This window comes from Rhodnius prolixus, unplaced genomic scaffold, assembly GCF_049639745.1.
Source record: "Rhodnius prolixus isolate KJV_2025 unplaced genomic scaffold, Rpr scaffold_4, whole genome shotgun sequence".
Taxonomy (NCBI): domain Eukaryota; kingdom Metazoa; phylum Arthropoda; class Insecta; order Hemiptera; family Reduviidae; genus Rhodnius; species Rhodnius prolixus.
The window spans coordinates 22,860,848-22,884,287 of NW_027411614.1; the positions used below are offsets into that span (position 1 = coordinate 22,860,848).

The 23,440-nt window shown below is 33.4% G+C and overlaps 1 protein-coding gene across 2 annotated transcripts in view; it reads left to right on the forward strand.

Moving 5' to 3' along the window:
* The window catches only part of LOC141456347 (thyrotropin-releasing hormone receptor-like), a 210,911-nt gene that overhangs the window by 94,253 nt on the left and 93,218 nt on the right, over nucleotides 1-23,440 (forward strand). The window lies entirely within an intron of this gene.

The window sequence follows — 23,440 nt, forward strand, 5'->3', positions numbered from 1 at the left end:
GACTTGGAAGAAACGGTCGGAGAGATAAGACTGAAGAATGAGGTAAAAGGTAGAAGACAGTAAGCGTTTGAGTTTATAAAGCAGTCCCGTGTGCCATACCCTATCGAATATTAAATTTTTAGTGCATTTGTTTCAATATTTTAGAAGACGAACTATAAACTTATACGAAAAGACTATCTGCTGAAGGTTAAATGGATTATGAATTATTGAATTTAGAATTTGAAATAACTTAAACTTTAGAAGTGTAAAAATTAATGTCAAAAATCTGTTGGGAACCCTCACTCGACTCTCTCTGACCGCAATTTAGTTACTCAAATTTTCTTGAAACTTAAAATTAAAACTAAAAATAGTTCACATTAATATTGTACATGTCCACTACTTAAAAGATACTATTTTGCGAAAAATTGCTGAAAATTATAAAATCTATTAATATAGTGAAAAATATTAATAGCATTTCAGGACAGCTGATTTGCTTTATTTAGAATTTTCGTTGCTTATTTATTTCTATTTAACACTGCATTGCCAATGCATGAACTTAGTCAGTTATTGCCAGTACGGAGTCATATTGACTCCAAAATTTATTTTTATCTTTTTTGAATATTGATTTCAATTTTAATAATAAAATTTGCATTAAACGATGAGAAAGAATAGGAATTAAGGACGAAAAAACAAATTTTGTCCACAAATCGGCTTTAACATTTCACGCAGAAGGAATTAACTTCAACTTAGGATCGCAGTAATTTCAGTATTTTCTAGAATCCTGATTGGCTGCCTTCTGATCAGGGACTTTTTCATTTTTTTAAAAATTACATTCACTATTTTTCAATTACTGTGCGCTGTTGACACGGATCGGAAATTACCCAATTCGCTACAAGTTTTTGCTGCAATTCGGACAGAAAATCAGTTCTAGAAAGAGGCTTTTATTTTGTGCCTTGATACTTTCTATGAAAATTATGTAAATTTATCACTTAAGCATTTAGGCAATAATCTGGAGTCAAGTTAATAACATAAAATCTACTTATATTACCAATCAGGAGTCGAAAAGACTCCAGTATATTTACGTGTAATGCCAATTTGGAGTCAAAATGACTCTTATGATTCAAGTAAACTAATTTGCAAAAAGAAACTAAGAATTCCACGGTCTTCTGCTCATGACTATCGAATGGTGAGAGAGTGGGGATAGCATATCTAAGAGCATTTTGGGATAGCTATGAGATGTGGGGAAACAGAGACCATTCATATTTTTTTGGAGTCAAATTGACTCCGGATTGGCAATGCAGTGTTAATAAATTTGTGGGGAAACTCAACTCTCTCGCAAAAGTGCCCTTATTCGGATTTTACCTCGAAAATGTTCCAAAGAAGGTTGACGTTTTAGCTGTAAATAAATTGACAACCGGAAAATGTCTACCTAGTGTAAATTGACATGAATGATATTTGAAGAAGATACCCAGCGGTTTCACTTCATGGCTTTAGTGAAGATGATCACTAGGCCAATGGCACTTCAATCGTCTGAAGAGTGTATTGGGTAAATACTAGGCTTGAAAGCAGTCCTACAAGAAGATTGTGATGATAGGATAAGAAACTGTGGAATCCTAGATTACGGAATTTTATCAGATCGGACACGAACGGAATGAATAGATCTTGTACGGTTTTATTAAAGACATAATAAGGAGCATTGACATTTTTTCAATATATTTTGGATTGGAAGGGTTGAAACCTTAAGGTAAGAAACCTTAACGGAACCTCACACTTCTAATCTGTAAGTACACATAGGGGAGAGGGGGACATCTGAACAGAATTTACATTTTCTGTTATAGAGTGCACAGAATCGCATTATTGAACCTTTTTATTTTGTTTTCTACAACTTTCAAGTCTTCTTATCAGATCTATATCAATGAACAGTCGGTACTTTACATACATAGTTTATTTTCTTAATTTAAAATTTTGTCTCAAATGTTAATATCTGCCCCACTGGTGGGGTACCTTTGAACCCATATAAAATAGAAAGAAATGATATTACTTTACTCTGAATCTACCTTCTATCAGTTATTTCTCTCACTACTACATTAATTTCTCTTTTAAACCACTTAAATCTAGTTCAAAAATCAAGAAAGACCCAGTTCGGGATGTTGTACCCGAAGTGTGATGGGTTTAGGAAGTTTGAACAAAATATTCGGTTTGTTGCGCTTCTTAATGTAGGTCCGGACCACTTTCCCCTTCTCTGCGATTAAACAAAAAAAAAAGTCACAAACTTGCAGGTCGGTGGGGCACATTTTAACTGAGATGTTGAAACACTTTTTGCGAGGAAATAGACTTTTGCTAATAAATATGGACTAACAATACTTTACACCTTATCCTATACAATCTTCACAATACACTTCCAAAGCTGCAACAAAAATTTTACTTCCAGCTTACAAAATATAAACATTCCTCAATTCTGACTTTACCAAACAATGAAAACGAAGGGAAACTCTGTCAATTGTACAACAGGTCTACCACAACATGTGAGAAAATTAACAACCATAAATGTTTTAAATATTTGGCGAGAAATTAAAACTGTTCAAAGGTGCCTCCTCTCCACTAAGTACGTCGCAGCAAAGTTTTGTATAACTTATGGATTGTAACATAAGTTTAGATAGTCAAGTATTCTTGAAAGCTTCCGAATGTTAGTCCCCATTCTTTCCATTCTGGTTAAGTTAGAAGTTTGTCCAGATGTAAATCAAGGTAGCGTACTCTGTCAGAAATATGGAGCAAAGTAATATTGAATTTAACACCGTGACACATAGCTAAAAATGGTTTGAATACATTTTTATAAAAGATTTTCAAGTTATTAAAGTGATTAAAGGGTAATAAATTTTATATTGTATTTATTAACTCGAATTTAAAATTATTTTGTTTATCCGATTAATAAAAAGATGAGGATTTTCATAGCTGTGGTGTATTAATCAGTGATTGGGAAAAATTAATTGGAAAAGTAACATTTCATTACACACATAAACGAAAGTTTCTACTGGTTACTAAGTTTTCTATTGTATAGTTTTTATTAGATTCTATTGATTGGATAGCTGAGCCATACGTCCTATTGTGACATTCACTAGTTAGCCATCCGCTCCAGTCCCGTCTTTTAATCAGATTCACGATACCGGTAACGAAGACTCCTGGGCAAGGTATGAAGGTAGACTTTCTCTGTAAAGCTACCCAACCCTCTGCACTGATATAATGTCCACAAAGTTACTTCTACTTTCTGTTAGAACCTATACAGGTTTTTCTCTGCCTGATCCATGCATGCATTGCATGTGTTTTCTTAATCTTTATGGGCCCATAGAGGATTAAGATTATCAGAATGGCCATGGAAGTATGCATGGAGTGGATTATTGATAATTTTTTTCGCCTGCTTATCGTACAGTTAGCTACAAACTATTGTAGTAGTGGAGAGGGGGCACATTTGAACAGAATTTACAGTTTCTGTTACCGAGTGCACCAGAATCGTATTGTTGAACCTTTTTATTTTGTTTTCTACCACTTTCAAGTCTTCTTAAGAAATCTATATCAATAAACAGTTGGTACTTTACATACACGTCTATATTTTTGTCTGTATAATATCTGTCCCACCAGTAGGGGTACCTTTGAACACAATATAAAATAGAAAGAAATGATGTTACTTTACTCTGAATCTACCTTCTATCAGTTATTTCTCTCACTACTACATTACTTTCTCTTTTAAACCACTGAAATCTAGTTCAAAAATCTAGAATGACTCAGTTCGGGTCACCCGAAGTGATGGGTTTAAGAAGATTGAACAAAATATTCGGTTTGTTGCGCTTCTTAATGTAGGTTCGGACCACTTTCCCCTTCGGACCACAAAATATGGAGAAAATTGCCAATCATAATTAAAACATTTGGCGAGAAATTAAAACTGTTCAAATGTGCCCCCCTCTCACCTGCCTAAACTTCAAAAATGTCTATGGTTGGAAGGATGTGAAATAAGTAAACTTGTACAGTGACTGAGATAAGCAGGTTCACCACATAATGTTTTGTGGATTGTACCAAGCACAGCACTGGCCACAAGATCGTCACCTAAATCCATGGAATGTAAAATAGAGGAAAACTTCCGCCAAATAACTACGAACTTCTTGGTACACAACAAAGGAACATGATGTTTTAGAAACTTACTACACTAGATAGTTTACTAGAGAAGCGACGAATATCGAGTATTCCACCTCTGTTAGTGAGTAAGTTGTTCGAATGTTGATATGTGGTAAGTAAGAATGGGAGGTTTGGAAAAGTACCAATATAGTTTTGGAGTCTGTAACACCTTGAAGTTAAAGTACTTGAAGTTGGGCGAATGACTTAAAATTCTATGAAAAAAAAAATTAATTAAATAATTTCAATCCTGTAGAAATCTCTTCTCAAATTTGAAGAAAGATCGAGGCATAAAAGAGGCTGTCCAATGTTTTCTTACTTTTTATAATAGAAAAAAGAGGTAATCACGAGATTACCATGTTGTTTCCTGGCAAGAAAACCAATGCAGGGCCTCAGCCAGAACACCTCTCTCATGAGCCTCCATCATCTCCATCTTTGTTTTTTCTCTCCTAATATCCTGAATCTTGTTCAATACTCCGCCTTCCTTCTCACGGGTGGCTGGTAAACAGCCACTTCGTTATTCTTTCCAGAAAACCGTTCCAAGTAGACCGCTCACCTCAACTACTCTTTCCTATACCCATTTTGATTTATTGTATTGACTTAGTTATTCATACAAATGGATAAGCGCTTATTAAAATGCATAACTTTTCAAAACTATTAAAATGCACAGATTAAAAATAATAATAAAACTTAAACAGCTATCCAGAAAGAAGCACGTAATTTGATTGTTGATAGTGATTGATTAGTTTCCTAAAAAATAGTTAAGCCCTTTATTGTAAGAAATAAATATTAATAATACTTTATTTTTGAAAGCTAAATTTCAAATGTCTTATTAATTACCTCAGTTAAAGCCACAATTGTGAATGCCATTTTCTATCTAAATAAACTGAGGGTTATATTTCTAGAATTTGACCAAGTATTTATTGCCTCTACAGTGATTTAGTATTATCAAAAATACCTAGGTATGCTATAGCTATTTTGCATTTCAAAATCATATATTTGAGTCACGTACTTTACCACAAACATAACTAGCTAAGTAACTACGAGTAATTTGAATATGATTACAAATTGGCAAACAAGAACGAGATTAGAAATTCAAAATTAATCTGTGGCTACTAATTTAGTAATTTATTGGAAAGCTAAATATATTATTTGAATTAATAATCTTTCGGTGATTTAGTGTCAACAATTGTAATTTTGCAATGTCAGTCGTTTTTGCTAAATTTAAGGGAGATACTTAGTAATATTCTTTATACTCTTACAATCAGCGGTAAATATGTACAGCCAAGGATTCTCATTTGTGGGGTATTGGCAGTGGCGTAGCTACAGGGAAGCAACGCTTGGGGCCCCCTAAAGCCGGGGGCCCCTTTAAAAATTTATTGATTTACTATTTATATTTTTAAAAAATCATATATTTAATTAACTTTTTTTTTGTTTATAAATATCGTTTAGAAGTATTGAAATATCAAATACCTTCTATTATTTAAGATTAATTATAACTACAAAACAACATTATTAAATAATCATCCACGTAACCTCATCTATTGGTTTCTCGTCTGAAATGTTTAGCATTGATTGCTATTGAGAATAAAGAAGCAAGTCAATTAATCACGAAGACTCTAATTGACAAATTTGCGGCTGCAAAATCTAGACGAAAAATCATTTAAATAACTGTTTATACTTTGTTTATATTCAAATATGTTTTGTTTTTTATATGTAATCAGTTTTCTTTTAAACGTTTAATCCTCGTATTTAAATGTAATTTAAAATCCTTAAATGTATGTATAAATGTTTCATTTAATGCACCTATTTCATTCTCTGCTCTTAAGTTAAAAAATAATTTTCCCTTTGAATAAACAGTTGAAATAAAAGAAATATTAGTAGGGGCCCCATGGTTAGAATTTGCTTATGGGCCTAAAAAATCTAGTTACGCCACTGGGTATTGGGTATTGAAATGTTAAATTTTGGTTTTATTGGTCACTGAAGATTAACATTCACCACCATTCTATTTTTTTTTAAATAAATTCCAGTTGACCTCTGTCTGGAAAAGAGTGTGAATATGTGTACAACAACCGCTTAGTTACTTTATTTAGCTTATTCTGAGAGCTAATATCTTGTCCTACAAGAAAAAAATATATTTTTCTGCAACCATGTAGGGAAGTTCTCATTACTCAATTAAAATCAGCTGTGTAATGCCCAACTTCCCACACTAGTGGGGGGAAATTCCCATTAGTGTCACTTTCCGCACAAGTGAGTGGAAAAACTTTATTGTGCTTCCTTGATATAAGAAGTTTTGTTATTAACATAAATATTTTCTGTAAAACTCTAATAAGCTTATTTAAATTTATTTTATTTAAATAATTAAAAAACGAATATTAAAAAATAAAATAAAAATTGAAAGGAATATAGAAATAAAAATAATACTTTAATAAATAATTAGATATTTTTAATTATAACAGTTAAAAAGGTTATAGTGTTACCTTATAGAAATTTAAAATGGATTCTAGTGATTCCTGTTTAGAAAACACTCCTCCATCAATAAAAGAAACAGCAGAAAATGTAATAAGTAATGTAAATACGTAAGTAATGTAAATAATTGTAATATAACAATAAATGTTTATAATAAATAAATTACTTTTTGTAAACTGTAAAAATGAAATTTTTAATTTTATTAGTTAATAAATGGTTGCAGAAAAAATATAATATTTAACTCTAGTGTAAAGTATTTTCCTCACACTCGGCAATTTGCACTTGCACTCGCATCGCTTCGTTCGCTCGTGCGTGCAAACCCTGCCTCGCGTGAGGAAAAGTACTACTTTCCACGCTTGTTAAATAAATAACTATATTTTATTTTTGTCTTTGAATTCAAAGCTTTTAATTTACATTAATAAATTTTAATACATAACTATTTAATCCAATAGAACAGTTTTTATCATGAGTTAACAATACTAAAGAGAGAACCTCGAATTATGGACCAAAACACCCCGAAAACACCTAAATTACTCAGACCTGTTAGAGCTTTGGGACGCTAACACTCCAACAAATAATGATTGGTAAGTTACGAACATACATAGAGAAAAGATAAATTTTTATTCGCTTAAAATGGTAAAAGAAATACTGTGTTAGATTTTCAGGTATTTCTACTTTTAATCAATACTGGTGAAACTATCAAACTATCTATCAAAAACTGGTGAAACTTAGAAAACCCAAAAACGGAGTGATTAAATTAAAATTTCTCGAGTCAACAAATTTGTTGACGCTGATTAAGACAAACTGTTAAAACTAACAAGAAGAGATGTAAGACTAAACCAGTAGTAATCTCATTTGAAATAGAGTAATAAGCTGTATAATCATCACTGATAACATAATTTATCATAATTTCCAATAAAAAATAGTAAACTCAAGGTTACTATTCATGGCGCCCCCCTCACATTCGTCTTTGGCAGAAGGGGAAATTTTCGATGGACTGAAATACTGAAAAACAAAAACCAATCAATACTGTCGATCACTGTTGATAATATTAGCGAAAACAAAAAGATTGTTGATTTAAACAATGTAATTAAGTAAGTAACTCAGTGTGTACGCTGTTCAAGTGAAGATAACACCAAAAATAAAGCTACAACCTAATTATGTAGAGCAACCATTTATACACCGAACGAGAACACAAAAAAAAATCCATCATTGGTAAACGGCGGCAGCAATCAAACCAACAGTTATAAACTTTGTCCATTCAATCAACAATTAAAAACGTTAATTCTCCAGCTAAACTCAAATAGACCACGAAGTAATCTTTCAAACCAAGCAAACCTATTTTAATTCATAAAATTCAGCTTCCAATTACAGTTCCAGTGAGAACCACTCATTCTAAAACAAAAGAAAGAACTTTTAATTAAAAACCAAGACATCCAGAAAACCTTTCTAATTACAGAGATGTGTAAGAAGCTATTAAACTGTTAATATCACAAATAACTATGTACTTTAACACGAAACCTACCACGACCGGTCAGTTGACCGTTTTTTAAATTTGGTTTAAGTTTTCTAATTATAGCATTATCATTCCTCCGTTAAACTTCACGACTTTTCCTAAAATATGCATACAATTGTTTTTTTAATATTCACTTCTTTTCCTAATATTTGATTTTTGAGAAAAATATGTAGTACGTCTTAACTACCGCGACCGGTCATTTGACCGGCTGAATTTTATTTACTTATTATAATATTTTATTTTATTTATTTATTTATTTTTTGTAACAGAATTCTCTCGAAAACTCAATTTAATAATGCATTTATCGGATTATTGTTTGCATGTTGTGCATATCAGGCAAAAAATGTACGATATTGCTCTTTCTAAAAAATATGGACGAGCATTCTTCTCAAACACTGTGAGCAGAAATGTTTGGACGGAATTATGAGGTTTATTCGATTGGATCAAAGAGCTTACAAACCGATAAATTTACTTTGATTTCTAGATTTTGGAACAAATTCGTAGAGAACAGTCAAAACTGTTCTAACCAAGAGCATATATCTCTTCCAAGGATATTTGTTCCCAACAAAGTCAAGATGCAGATTTACTCAGTGCATGCCAAATAAACCGGATAAATTTGGTATCAAATTTTGGCTAGCGTTCGATGTAATAAAAGGCTCTTCATATTTGGGAAAACGTGAAAGCAGAGAACCTATAGTTCCGCTTGGGGAGTTGGTCGCTCTGAAATTAGCTGCAATGTATACAGCTCGTGGAAGAAATATAACCGTGGAAAATCTCGGAGATGGCCTCAACTAATAGTTTTCAATATCCTAGACTTAGGCCCGGGATAAATCCAGGGATTTTTTATTAAAAAAAACTACCGGAAGTAAAATTTCAAGGCAAAACTTTATATATTACCATTGCAAAAGCATGGTAAATATTAGACCACGAACAAGTGGTCGGAAAATAGTCAAATAAGATACTACGATAAGAAATTTAAGTAATTTTAAAGTCCGGTCATTTGACCGGTCACGGTAGGAATAGTTATACACAAATGTCGGTAGGTTTAGTGTTGAAAATCAAATAACTAAAATCTTTTTACCAAATAATCATAAATAAATCTAACACCCCAACCAGATGAAGTATCATTTAACACGTACGTACCGGGTTTCTCACCCAACTGGGCAATAAACAATGAACTTAAACTCTCCAAAACTTTTGCTCTTCAAATGATGGCGATTTTGCCATTTGCAGAACCGGACATATTTGGTACATAGTTTAGAACTCTTGAATTTCACTGGTGTATTGGGGTTTCGGTAGTTTATTTTGGTGATGGACGTGAACACTCTGAGCCACTTTCTCAGAAGTGGGAACTGAAACAATAAGTTGTATGACTATAAGGAATCGTTTAGGATTACAAAAACAAACGTTTTTTGAGGGTATGTTATGCTATACGTACTTAAGATAATAAGGTGCCACGGTAGCCGAGCGGTTAGAGGCGAGACCTAATATGTATTGTGGTACTGGGTTCGATTCCCCGTCTCGAGGCTTTGGATTTTATTTAATGGTTAATAAAAGAAATTTACAGTAAAGGATGTTAGCTAGTCGCCTCCGTCCACGACACCTAATTGGTGGTAGTTTGATGTAAAGCCCGCCTGAATAAATAGGCAATTACTTTACTTTACTAAAGATAGTATCTTTAAAACTTGTTCCCAAATTCAAGAAACATGGATGGTCTAAATAATGCCCTAATTAGAAGTCAATTTCTCGGCGGGAATTTGAGAAATTCCAAACAGAGGTAGCACTTAATTTATTTTCCAATATCTTGTTAAACATTTAATGAGCGATCGAAAGTTCCGATCGGGAGCGATTAGTTTGAAATGACATGCTACCAATTTGCCGCACCCCCTACAGAGCCAGAGGCGCCTCCCCATTGATTATCTGGATTAGTGGAGATATTGAGCCAGGATCTTCCAATATTGTCAAGCCTTCCTACACTTTTCGTGACTTAGGTCTTGTAATATCATCCTAACGTGATTCTATCCACATCTCCCTTATATTTTGAATTAAACCTTCACATTTTCTAAAAATCTACTAAAGCTTTATAGTCAAAAGACTTTATTGAATTTTTTTTTTTTTTTTTTTTGTAGTTGCATTGATTAAATACATTTTTGGGATCGATTATTTAAATTAATGAAATACTGTTCCAACGAAGCCGAACTCTATTTTGAAAATGAAAATCTAAATTTGATGCTGATATTCTTAATTTTAATTTTAAAATTACAAAATTATTAATTTATTATAAGTTAATAATGATTCTCTAAATTTAATAAATAATTTTGTAATTTACTTTTTAAAATTTAATCATTGAAAGTAACTTATTTTTACTAACTTATGATTTATTTAATCCTTTGTCTAGGCGGACGAATTTATATTATCTATTTTAAGTATGACTTTAAACAAAATTCAAAATTTCAATGTCTGCGAAATAAATTTAAAACCAACCTTTAGGTAACACATCTCTGTACCGCTAATAAATAGAAAATTCAGAAACCTCAGAAACCTCAGAAACTAGAAAAATGTAGTTTGTAAATATGAAACGTAGCTTTGTACGTAGTTGAAATGTATAGTTTTATAGTATTAAATAGTTTAAATAAATTATTATATTATACATTTGCAAAAAATGGTATTAAATGGTGATTTGATGTTTCTGATCAATTATATTCTTATGGTACGTGAATTCTTTTCATATGCCGACGATGCATCTTCCTATTTTTTGCAATTAATAAGAAATTTCTGCATCAATTTCTAAAATAACTCCTTTCGAAAGGTGATTGTATGTAGATGTTTTTCCTGAATACTGCACGGTTTTTTCATATAAAATGTTTTTGAGAAAATGAAGTCAAAGTTTTTGGGAAAAATTAGAAACTTGCTATTTCTTATGTTTGGGCCACAAATTGAAACATTTGATATCGTATTATTTTTAAATATAAATTAGCTTATTTAAAAGGAAATTTAACCTTCTTTCTAATGAGCTTACTGAAATTACTTTATCATTGCTAGTTTGAGAAATATAGACAACTGTTAACTAAAAAGCAGTAATACCTTGAAAAAACAAAAAAAATTAAAACTATCTATAAAATGGAGCAGAATCGAGCCATAGTTAATATAGACTTTTTTATGCAAATGATGCCCAGAATCACCTCCTGAAGTTTCGTCCACTCCTCCGAGTACATTCTGTAGGTACTTCTATGCTATATGAATACTTCGTAAAAATGATTTTGCCTTGTGTGATGCATTTTAAAAATATTTTTATAGTTATAAATTGATGAAACATCAAAAAATATGTTCATAATTGATAAATTTAAGAAAATAAGAATTCGTGAGGCCCAATTAAATTTGAAAGAGACATATGCAGTTCTGTGAACGTTCAAAGAGTTTCCAAAAAACAGATCGTAGTAAATCCAGAGTTGGCCAGAGGTATTTTCATGAACCAGGTGACTGGCTCCAGATGTACAACAGAGTATGGTTCAATACCAACTCTAAAACGAACCATATATCTAATACGGAACAGATCGTGAGAGAGCAAACATCTGTTTGAAACTGTTAGTGCAAACTCTTCCAATACTTGATACCTGTCCCCAGGTTGAACCAACGGTAAGTATGAGGTACTTAGTATGGTTGGTTAGTCATATATCTACGTTCACAGATCTGTGACCTATTAGCGCTAATTTTGCTTTAAAAGGCACTCGAAAATGTAATTAAAGAATTTGAGTTTTGGCCAATTAATTCTCTGACTTCAATTTTTTTGGTTTAGTTTATCGTGTGTTATGCGATTAAAAATCCACTAATATAATTGACTTTACCAAAGATAAATCAATTTCATTAATTGCAAAAAAGCGCAACAACTACCATGAATGCTACTAACAAAACCTGGCGCTAAAGTTTGAATCTCTTGAGAAAATATTCGCTTTGAGATCTTCTAAGTGCGAAAAAGTAGTTTTTACAAATGGGTTTTTGTGTGTTTGTTTAAGTTTCCGCCAAATTGAAAACAAAAAATTCGCAAAAAGGTAATATTTGATTTACTCTGTTAACAAGGAGTGTTATTGACAGAAATTAAATTTTCCAGTATTTTGAAATATCTCCGAAAACGGCCAACTTGTATTAATTGTAAATTTAGTCTCTTTCCTCTTTTGAACCGCAACTCTAGCATAGATTTTCTTAATACAAAAAACTAATCTTTATATCCGTTCCGTACTCTTATATGCAGCCCCTGTGTGGTCTCATTCTTGTTGCACCAACTACGGGAAGTTACAAAGAGTTCAAAACAAATGCTTAAGGCTGGTTGGGTCATATCCCCGGGTGGACACCCATAGACTACATGCATGTAGCACTTGATGTTGCCAGCGTATCTACATTTATCTATAGCGCTACGGAAAACTTTGTAACTTCCTATATACGAGCATATACTATATGCATATAATATATGCTCGTACATAGTCCCTACCCGCATGTAAAGAGTATTGTTGACTATAACTTAAGTTCTCTTAATTATAAAAAATACAAGCATAAAAGGTTTAAGCATGTCTTGCTTTAATTAACTGTATATAGTAAGGTTTTTTTAAAGTTTTTTGCCTTAGTATTAAGTTCGACTTATATCGACCAATGTAAATATTAATATATGTATTGTGGAGAGTATATAGGCACTGCAGCCTGAAACCTCCTTTTATATATATTGGTATAAAAAATTTTTAAATTGTAAATAAAATTTTCAAATTAAAAATTCAATTGTACATTTAGATTTATAACTTTTGTTTGAAACATTATCCAAGAAAAACTTAATTAGGGATGATTCCAGAAAGGGAGATAAATAGATTCCCTCTGGATTTACAGTGTAATTTACGGTTCTACCTCACAATAAGGAGAGTTTATATTGTTACTCAGATTCCAGAATGAAGAAAATTCTCTTACCGGAAGTAAGTCTTTATTCCATGGATCGTTTCCTGTTTGGAGATGTTCTCGACAATGACTCTTAGGATTTTCTCCATCCTCCTATATGTACATTGCACACAACAAAATATATGCATACAAGTCTGTACTTTAGGGTAAATTCCCCGTAGTTTCAGTATAAGGTGCAGCAACCTATAATGTTGGTAAGGATTAAATACAGATATTGTTGTTTAAAGAAAATTTATGAGTTCGAACCTTGAGAATGAGAGAAAGTCGTGTGGGTTCATAACTGAGTTTTTTTTTCAGCTTAACTGATAAATAGAAATGTGATGCAATCATTACAGTAGCTTCAAACCAAAACTGATGATGTTATCATAATAAAAAGGCTAAGTTGGGTACAATGGGGGAAGTTGGGGCTCCAAACAAAGGTATCAGAAGAGCAGATTCTACGAACAAGAAGAGGCGGCCATAGACACGATAAGATGAATAGACGGATGGATGGCTGATGCCAGGAATTTACTGAATAGCCGTAATTAGGTTGCGTCTGCACAGCACAAAGCGAAAGTTCATTAGAAAGGAGAGACCATCCACTATAGCATATAGTGAGGTAGGAGGGCAAATGCGATATCTTCATTTTCAGCCCGGAATCCAATGTTTTTCTCTGGAGATCCTGAATCACCATGAAGTTGATTTCAGTGGCCCGGAAAATATGCGGATCTAGTTATGCTTGTTGTAACTAAGAGATTTTATAGTTCCAATTCATAAATTTGAAAAAATAGAATTAGTTGATTTTTTTTGACATCACCAAGAGCAGCTATTTGGAACTTCTCACCTATTACACTTAACATGGAAGACATATTTGTGTTTAGACCGATTCAGTGGTGTTCTAAAAGTGGCAGTCACAGCCAGGATTATCCTCCAATCTCTCTTGAGTGAAAATGTTACCCCGGGTGACAATAGTTATTCACAAAAAGTATCTTGCATTGTAAAGAGAGAAATACAATTCAAGAAGTAATAGGAATTTTGTTTTGTAAAAACTACTTTTTGGGACAAAATGGATTTTTTGGAGTAAAAAAAAAAAAGAAGCAAAATCAATATTCCTCACAATAACTATAATTGGGCTTTTGTAATGGGTATGCAAATAAGGTTCCAAATATAATAAGTAGAAGGTAGAGGTTATTTTCCGAGCCAACTTTTATAACAATGGCGAAGTGGTATTTAGGAATCAATATGAAATTGGTGTTTGTCCTCTGGAAACACGTACTCATTAACTAGTGTATTTACTGGTTAAATCAACAAAGCATTAATGTAGATCAATTGTACGCCCACGTTACATAAATAACGATTTCATATTTTATTGCATATACTCTCCAATTAGAAGGCGAGGAAAGTATTAAAACAAACACTTTAAGGTCTTTCAACTTTGTGCTTAGATTTTTTTTTTGTTCATATCAATAATTAGAATCAAAAGTACGGTTGCATTCAAATTAAAAATTAATACAATCTAATGAGTATAAAATAAGTTAAGCAGGCAACAATCACAGGAAAAAGTGGAAGTATTAGATAATTAAAAGTTATCGTAATATTACAATTTATGTATAAATATTTGTTGATTCTAGAATTTATAGTTAAAAAAGATGGAGATGGTGTAAAGGAGTAAGTTTTCGAAAGCTACGGTGTACTTTGTTCGACCTGTGGATGCCAAACATGGCCAGTTACTACTGGTTCGTTAAATAACCTTTCCGCGGGCCATTGAAAGGCGTTGGAGAGCATTAGAAAGAGAGATAAAATAAGAGCAATCCAAAGAAGGGATAAGACTGACTTTTTTTTTATTCTTAAATTCGCAACTGCGTAACACATAAACGCAGCACGCAAATCTGATAGCAAATAGTACATCATAAATGTGAAATATAGAACAAATAATAATAATAATAATAATAATAAAATAATATATAAAGTAAAACCAAAATAAAATATTAAATAAATAAGTAAATAAAATAAAATCTCAGGAAGAACTTGAATGAGGGCCATCCAACGATGGCCATCATAAGTCGGTTAAAGTAAAATACCGAATGGATTGAATACGAAGGATGACCATTTTATCGTTCGACCAGGTGATCGCGAGGCCATCGGCGCCTCAGTCTGCGAGGAGGATTTGACGGGAGGTTAGCGCAGGACAGCTTGCTGATTAAGGGATTATGGTGTAGGTAAAGTTTGGAGTGGAATTTGATGTAGCGGGGACTGGGCAAGGTCAGAAACAAATGGGATTCGCAGATCGGTGTGGATGGTATGGTTGCTCACGTAGAAGGGTGCACCAGTGATGGTTCCAAGGATTTTTGGAGGGTTTGGATCCTGTTTAGGTTTGAACGCTTAGCTGTTCCGTATAGTTCAAGTCCGTAAGTCCAGATAGGAGCGAATAGGGCTGAGTATAGACGTTTCTAAAGACTGATTTGAGCACTTCCAAAAATTAATTTAAAGTTTGGCGGTTCATTTAGCTAAAATAGATTAGAGTTATGGACAAATACTCACAGATTAGAATACACTTTACATGGAAACGGAAGAAGAATGGCCAGTGACCAGACGGAGAAATGATTTGGTATATTTGGTGTTTATCGCGGAGAGGAACTTACTTCAGCAAAGGATGGAATAGTTGGGGCAATAGGAACTAAGCTCAAAGATGGGCCGGTTAATTTCTAAAATATAATTCATAATTATATATTATATAGAATTATGTCCATCGTTTTTGGTGACTCATTCATTAATCCAAAAACTAGAATGGTTATTCCCAATTTCACTTATACCATTTCAGTATTTTTTTTTATCCAAGCTTTCGACCAATAGATGTACAGTTAGTTATTAATCATTCCAATAAAAACAGTTAACCAGAAGGATGAACTATGCGATCTCAAAATAATTACATCCAAAAAGAAATTATTTTTTACATTTTTTATAAAAATTTTATCCTACTTATTTGATGAATTTGAAAAAATCTCCATTTCTTCAGGTAGTGATTTGTCTAGGAGCTAGGTACCTCATTTTTACGGTTCCTACGTGCTGTATACACGCAGGAGAAATGAGGAACGCCTTTGGATCTGACAGTTGGTACGTGGAATCTATTACTGGATAAGATTTCATCACGGTCTAAGTCCTTGTTTAGTATCTTGAAAAAAATTTTTATTTCATTCCTCATTCACCTATTCTCAAGGTAACTCAAATTTATCTTGTCGTCATGGCTTTGCCTTAAATATTTCAGAAAGCTGACTAATTTGTAGCAGTTTATTTAACCGCCCTATTTTGCTTGATGTGTATGAATTCCTAATTATGGAGTCGTACTAATATTGAACCTAAAAATTACGAAGATATTGTTTTTGAACGATGGCTCTTTAATATCTTTGCCAATGCCCAAATATAAATCTTATAGTTTTAGTTGTCTTCTTTCTTTTCATCAATGTACTCTTTGAAATGGATCCCCAGGTCCATTAGCACTTCTAATGGATTTAGAATTTCCTCACGAATTCAATTCTATTTAGGAGAGAATCTCCGAGAGTACAAGAGGTCAATTAAGTGTTCTATCTAGAGAGGTAATAGCGTATTTCCTATTGTCGTTGCAATAAAAACAGTTAACCAGAGAGATGAACTGTAAGATCTAAAGTAATTATATCAAAAAAGAATTATTTTTAGCATTTTTTATAAAAATGTTAATCTACTTATTTGATGAAAATAATCTCCATTACTTCAGGTAGAGATTTGTTCCAGGTGCTTTTTAAAGGTTCTTTTCTAATAAGGTTTCTGCTTGCTGAATACACGCAGGAGGAATGAGAAATGTCAAACGTAGCGTCGTTATTATTGTTATTATAGGTCAGTAATAGTACGCTATTATTGTTGTATGTTGTTATAGGTCGAAGCAGTTCTCTTTCGACAAATCACTTACGTAATGCTCATCTTTTTGGTACTTCTAAGGGTCCAATCAAATAAGTTATTTTCAAAAAAAAAAAAAAGTTTGAATAACCCTCGAAAAACAGTCTTGCATTTTTGAAACTGTCTAGCAAATTGTACAAGAATTTCAGAAACATTTAAGGTTTCAGCTTAGTCTTTTATGCAACTCTAAATGTAACATCTACTCAGATAAAATATTAAATCCAAGGTTATGATAAGAATGGTGGACACTTAAAAATTAAAAAGGGAAGATTACTGTTCGGATGGGAGAGGATAAATTCAATGGTTAACGTGTTTAAATCCAGCTTCTGGCCTCGGATTTTATGTTTTAGGAGCTTCTTACAGCTCTGGTGATCGATTGTCTATGACGAAAGAAACTGTCCGTAGGCCAGCAGAGCAATGAAAAAAAAGCTACGGGCGCCAATAACCTCAGATTTTAACGCGCCTTAAATAATATATCTTGATATTCATACTATTAATCACTTCCTTAACTTCCCCAGATGAGTTTAATAAAATGAAAACGTATCATCCATGTCCGTAGTGTTAGTGGAAGTAAAAAGCCAGGCCGAATCGTCGGCAGGCAGAGTCTCTAAACTGACAAAAACATTGATGCAAACTCATTGTTGTTGTAATTGAATCTGCGATGGCGTTGCCATAACAACTTTACGGTTAGGGCTTTTCCTTTAATTTCTTTAAAGCTCCAAAAAAAGGTTGAAAACAATTGGCTCATTCTATTACCATTCCTCCCACCCCTTTTATAGAGTCTTTCAGTTCTGCTCTTATTTAAAGAAATCTGAGTTCGCCACATCAGTGAAATAAGCTTCCAATTTTTAAGTTTTTGTGATTCAAAATTAACAAATTAAAATCCTATATTTTCTGTTTCTACCTAATTATTTCATTAAGAATATTTTTTAGCATAGAATGAGTAATTACGATAGTTTCAGTATTAGATAGTTTCAATCATACTTTCCCCAAAAATTATATTGAAAAAGGATGCATCGAAATCGTCCTTACTTCTTTAATTACGTCTATTGCACTGTTTTCTAGAGAATTGCACATAGTATTTCTAAATTGTTCTTTAAAGATTGATGTTTCATGTAACCTTCCTTGTTTATATTTGTTTTAGAGGCTTGGCAGTCATTACTATTTTAAGCGGAGTGGGCTATAATAAATTTCTAAATAGACAAAATATTGTCTAATCCAAGGTGATTCATATTTTGGTTCAGCGAAACTAACCAGTTAAGCGTGGAATTTAGTTTTAAAAAACCCCACAGTGTGTGGAATTAAAATTAGACAATGACGTGTATACACGTCGAACGCAGGGCAAAACAACCACAAGTTTACAACGTCGTAATATTCACTGCAAGCGACTTTATCTGCAATTTCTTGGGCTTGAGATTACAGAGCATTCTGAGCTCATTCAAAATCTTGCACCGCTTCACGTATGCATTGCTCTAGTTAACTAGAGACGCAAGAGCTTTTACAAGGAAGAAAAGAGCTTTGAATTCTGTGCAAAATGAAATCCTGAACCTCTATCTAAGGTAAAATAACGGCATTGCACAAGGGTTGAGAGCTTCTATTTGTGTGCGTAATTTTCAATCTCTAATGCGGAGACCAAACATGTACCAACCACTTATCATTTAGCTGACTCCCACCAACCCTCTACGTATAAAATACTTGGCAGTTCTATTGGTAAGATAAAGGAAACATTCCACCAAATAATATTCTTATTGTATTTTATCAAAATTTCGAGTTTTATTGTTAATGGCAATTTTATATTTTTCACCAAGAGTATACACGTCGAACGCACCGTAACAGAGATTTGGTTTGACGTGTACAGTAGCGCTTAACTGGTTAAGTGCATTTACAAGAACTCAACACTTTCAATATGAGGGACAAGAGAAAGATAGAGTTTTGGTGCCAAATAAAACGACACTTTGAAATTTGATAAAATTTAGTTTCTCGACAAAAGTTAATTTAGCATTGATTATTTTATTCGAAGAGTTTTCATTTGACTGAAAATGACTAGACATTGCATTAACTCCTTTGTAAGCTGCCTTAAAGCATTTTCCATTGTTCTTGTCAAATTAACCTTTTAAAAAATCTAATTAATATTTATTCTTCAAGAAAAAAGATGTAGCACAGAAAACTTATTAATACCAGAATGTCAAAGCGTTGTAATTAATATGGATGTAGAAGGAAAAACGTCCAGGTAAATTAAGATACATTGAGGTCATGGCTTTCATGAGAGTTTAATGAGGTTTGCAACTCAGATCGACACTGGGAACCCTCTTCGTCATCTGACTTTCTAAAACTCCTGTCTAAACTATAGTTTAACAAAGTTAAAAGTATATTAGCTTAATGTATTCGCTAATTATTGTGCACATTATTGTTCAAATTTCAATATTTTATTCTGAATTACTTGGGCTTTAAAATTGATGAGAGTGTAGGCTTCATTTCCAATTTAAGGAATTTAGATATTGAATTAGGGAGTGGTAAGACTCCTGGAGAAGGGGAAAGAATAATTTAAAACCAAGAGTTTAAACTTGATCTGCAAACCAACAATTAGATTCAGAGGTAAGATGAGATTCCAGATGATCTCAGACTTGTGAATATGTAACCCCTATGTGTCCAGCACCAATAGTGGAAGAATGAATGTTTCGTTTGCAAAGATCTGTTACCAGCATCTTAGAAAGAATGCCTAGAAATAGATTAGAATCTTCTTACCAAAGAACAAAAAGGCAAAATGATTTTACGATAAAAACTTATTGCATCGATAATAGATTTGTCATACCTTTTGTATGGCTTGTTTCTCAGCAAAAGCTTCTCTCAAACTCATCAGATCCTTTATTTCCTAATAGTTCCATTTTGTGCATGTTTATCTTTGCCAAGTCTTTATTTTTAAGCAGATCTTCGCTAAAAAATAATTTTTGCCCTTAATTTTTAATCCTATGAGAGGGTAGTAAAAGTTCTTTGAAATTCTTCGAAGTTAGAGCTAAAGATTTTATTATTATTGGAAAGTGCCACAAGTTATAGAGCAACAATCTGTATTGTAGTACTGAGTTCGATTCCCGGTCTAGGGCTTGGATTTTATTTAATCTTTAATATGAGAACCTTATCGAAAAGTATGTTTGCTAATCACCTTCGTCCACGACGCCTAATTGATAGTTGGATGTAAAGCCTAAAAAAAAGTAGGCATTACTTTTCTGTTTTTACTTTATAGAACAACTCACTTCTTGCTTACCTAGATTTGTTTATTACCTCCATCTTTAACTCTCCGCTTCCTTCGTCTAGCACAACCTGTTCGCCGGCAATGAGGATAAACCAAGGAAATCCTTCTCCTGATGGTGTAATATACATACCATTATTTTTTCTACTTCAACGACCGCGCCTAAAACGTTTTGGTATAAGATCAGCCCTTGTGCAAGCATTGATTACAGCTACAATACACCAGATGGCGCTCACTCCTTAAAAAACATCTTAAACTAGATACAAAATCTGATTAAAACTATAATTGATACTTGCTTTTGACAAGGAAATCTCCAGTTTACTCTTTATTTAGGTCTGTAGAGACCATCAATAAAAACTGTCATCAAGTTGTATTATCAGAAATCAAAATTTAGAGGTTTGGTAGAATTTTATGTCACAACTGAAAAGTAGCAATAAGTTGCACATAATAAATAAAATACAAGCTGGATATTTGTATCTGTCTTATACATGTATGGAACTTACAGAATAGCCTAGAAATAGAAGCCAATTTCAAGAAATTGAACAATCCATTCAATAGAGAGTTACTTCCGGTTCGATAAATTTTCTTCAAACTCGATTTTAGCAACACATTTAAGCCCCTCTCATATCGATACATACAAGAGATAGGACCGTACATTATAGAAAAGGGCAGCTAAGAGGGAATCTACCTAACCCTTCTTACCAAACTCTTTAACCAAATTTTTCGGTTAAAAATGTTTTAAGTAGTCACATCATATCACAACTAGTTTTCTTCTTTTTTTTTTTTTATTTGTTTATTTATTTTGCAACTGCAATAGATACAGCAAGCAAAAGAGATCAATGATAGGATAGCACAAATACACATGCACGCATATATATGTCCATACACATACGCGAACATGCATGTGCGCCAACGGCTTGAGTGGAGTGAACGATGTGATGGAAGCCTTAGTTCGCCGGATTGGCAAGCTTACGCAGCAACCATCCTAGGAGGTCGGCGTTAAATGATGAGATGATCGCGTGGCCACCGCCGCTTTAGTCTGCGCTGTGGATTTGAAGGAAGTGTTGTAGTAGACATGTTGTGGATCAGAGGGTTGTAATGATTGTGTAGATTTGAGTGGAGTTTTGTGTATCGAGATTGGGTTATTTCAGAGACGAGAGGAATATTTAGATCAGAGTGTACTGTGTGATTGGAGACATAGAAGGGAGCGTTAACTATTTTTCTTAGAATTTTTGATTGTAAGGTCTGAAGTCGGTTGATGTTCGATTTTTTAGCGCTTCCATATTGGGAAGTACGTCCATATTGGGGCAAGTAGAGCGATATATAGTGTTCGCTTGTTTGTCAGGGTCAGTTTTGAACGTTTGTCGAGTAGTTCTTTCAACATTTTATACCTCAGATTGAGGTCAATTCGTTTGAGTCTCGTGTGTGGGTTCCATGTTAGTCATTTGTCAAGATGTAGTCCGAGATATCGTACTTGGTTAGTAATTGGTATAGAAGTATTGTGGAAGGGAAGAGGAGGGAGAGTTTTCTTGTTTAGAGTGAATACTATGTATTTAGATTTCAATTCGTTCACTTTGATTCTCCACTTTTGCAGCCAAGGCTCGAGAAGATTTAAGTGGGATTGGAGTTTACGGAATGCTATTACAGGATCTAGATGAGGAGAAAGAATTGCAGTGTCGTCGGCGAATATGAAAGTAATTGTAGTCGGGTTAGTTGGTAAGTCGGCAGTATAGAGAATAAAATGTATGGGGGCTAGAATGCTTCCTTGAGGAACTCCAGCGAGTATTGGAAGGATAGGAGAAGAAGAAGAACCTTGTATGACTTGGAAGAAACGGTCGGAGAAGAAGAAACTTAAGAATGAGGTAAAAGGTAGAAGACAGTAAGCGTTTGAGTTTATAAAGCAGTCCCGTGTGCCATACCCTGTCAAATGCCTGAGATATGTCAAGGAAGACACCCGGGCAATACTGCTTTAATTCAAGGGAAGTAGCAATTACATCCACCACTCGATGTGCTTGGAGAACAGTCGAGTGGCAACTCCGAAAACCGAACTGATGGTCAGTAATGATATTTAAAGGGGCTATTTCAGTTTAGAGGCGGAGTAGTAGAAGTTTTTCGAGGATTTTCCCCAGGATGGGTAGAAGGCTGATGGGTTGGTAAGAGCTTGGGATATGAGAAGGTTTATTTGGTTTAGGGATCATTGTTACAGAAGAGAATTTGTAGAGATTAGGAAAGTAAGTGGTTCGAAGTTCAGCATTATAAAGAGTAGTAAGAAATACTATTGCTTTTGTAACAGGATGTTAGCAGTAATCAGATCATAGCCCGGACTTTTCTTTTTGGGAAGACAGTTGATTATGTCCATGATGTCTTTAGGAGTGAATGGCTTAGGAGGAGGTGAAAGTTGTAGAGGGAAGTCCAGTTCTTTGAGAATATTTTCAGTATGTTGTAAGTCTTGTACGTAGGGATGAGGAGTGAAGACTGTAGAAAGATGTTCGGCAAAGTACTGGGCTCTCTCTTCGTCGGACTTAGCCCAAGAATTGTCCGCACATCTTAGTGGGTGAGAAGTTTTTCTGTATTTGAGAATTCTTTTGGTTGCTGTCCACAGAGAGTTGTCTTCAGTTGTGAGTGATTGTGTATAATCAGAGAATTGGTCGTTAAAATAGTCCCTTAGTTTTGTTGTCAGTTCTCTAGTAAGTTGGTTAAACAGTCTTTTGTGAGAGAGATATCTGATGCGATGCCAAAGAGCTCTTGCGCGACGTTTGCGCGTTATCAGTTCTCTCAAGTGTAAAGGTAGATTTAGAGGTAATGGCGCAGTTCTGCTGGGTGAAGTCCGTTGAGTAGAATGCCAAATACTTTGCAGAATAGCGGTCAACTAGTTTTCTAGTAATCTTTTTATTATAAATGTTCACAGCATAACATCATATCACGAAGAAGCCATAATAATCACGGATTGGCCAAGCCAATATAATAATTATCAAAACTTAGTAATAACAATAACCATAAAATGTTTAACATTGGGGTTTAAAAATTAAATTGTCCAAAATCAAAAGAAACTAATCTAGAACTAAGTCAATATGAATGTCGTAATTATATTTGGGCTATTATAAATTCAAAAAATAAAAAAAACAGTTCAAACGAATCTTATTTAAATAAGATAAAATCTAACTGGTTTTTCAATAATGAAATTAGGAGAACAAATGAACTACGCTATTATCGCATTT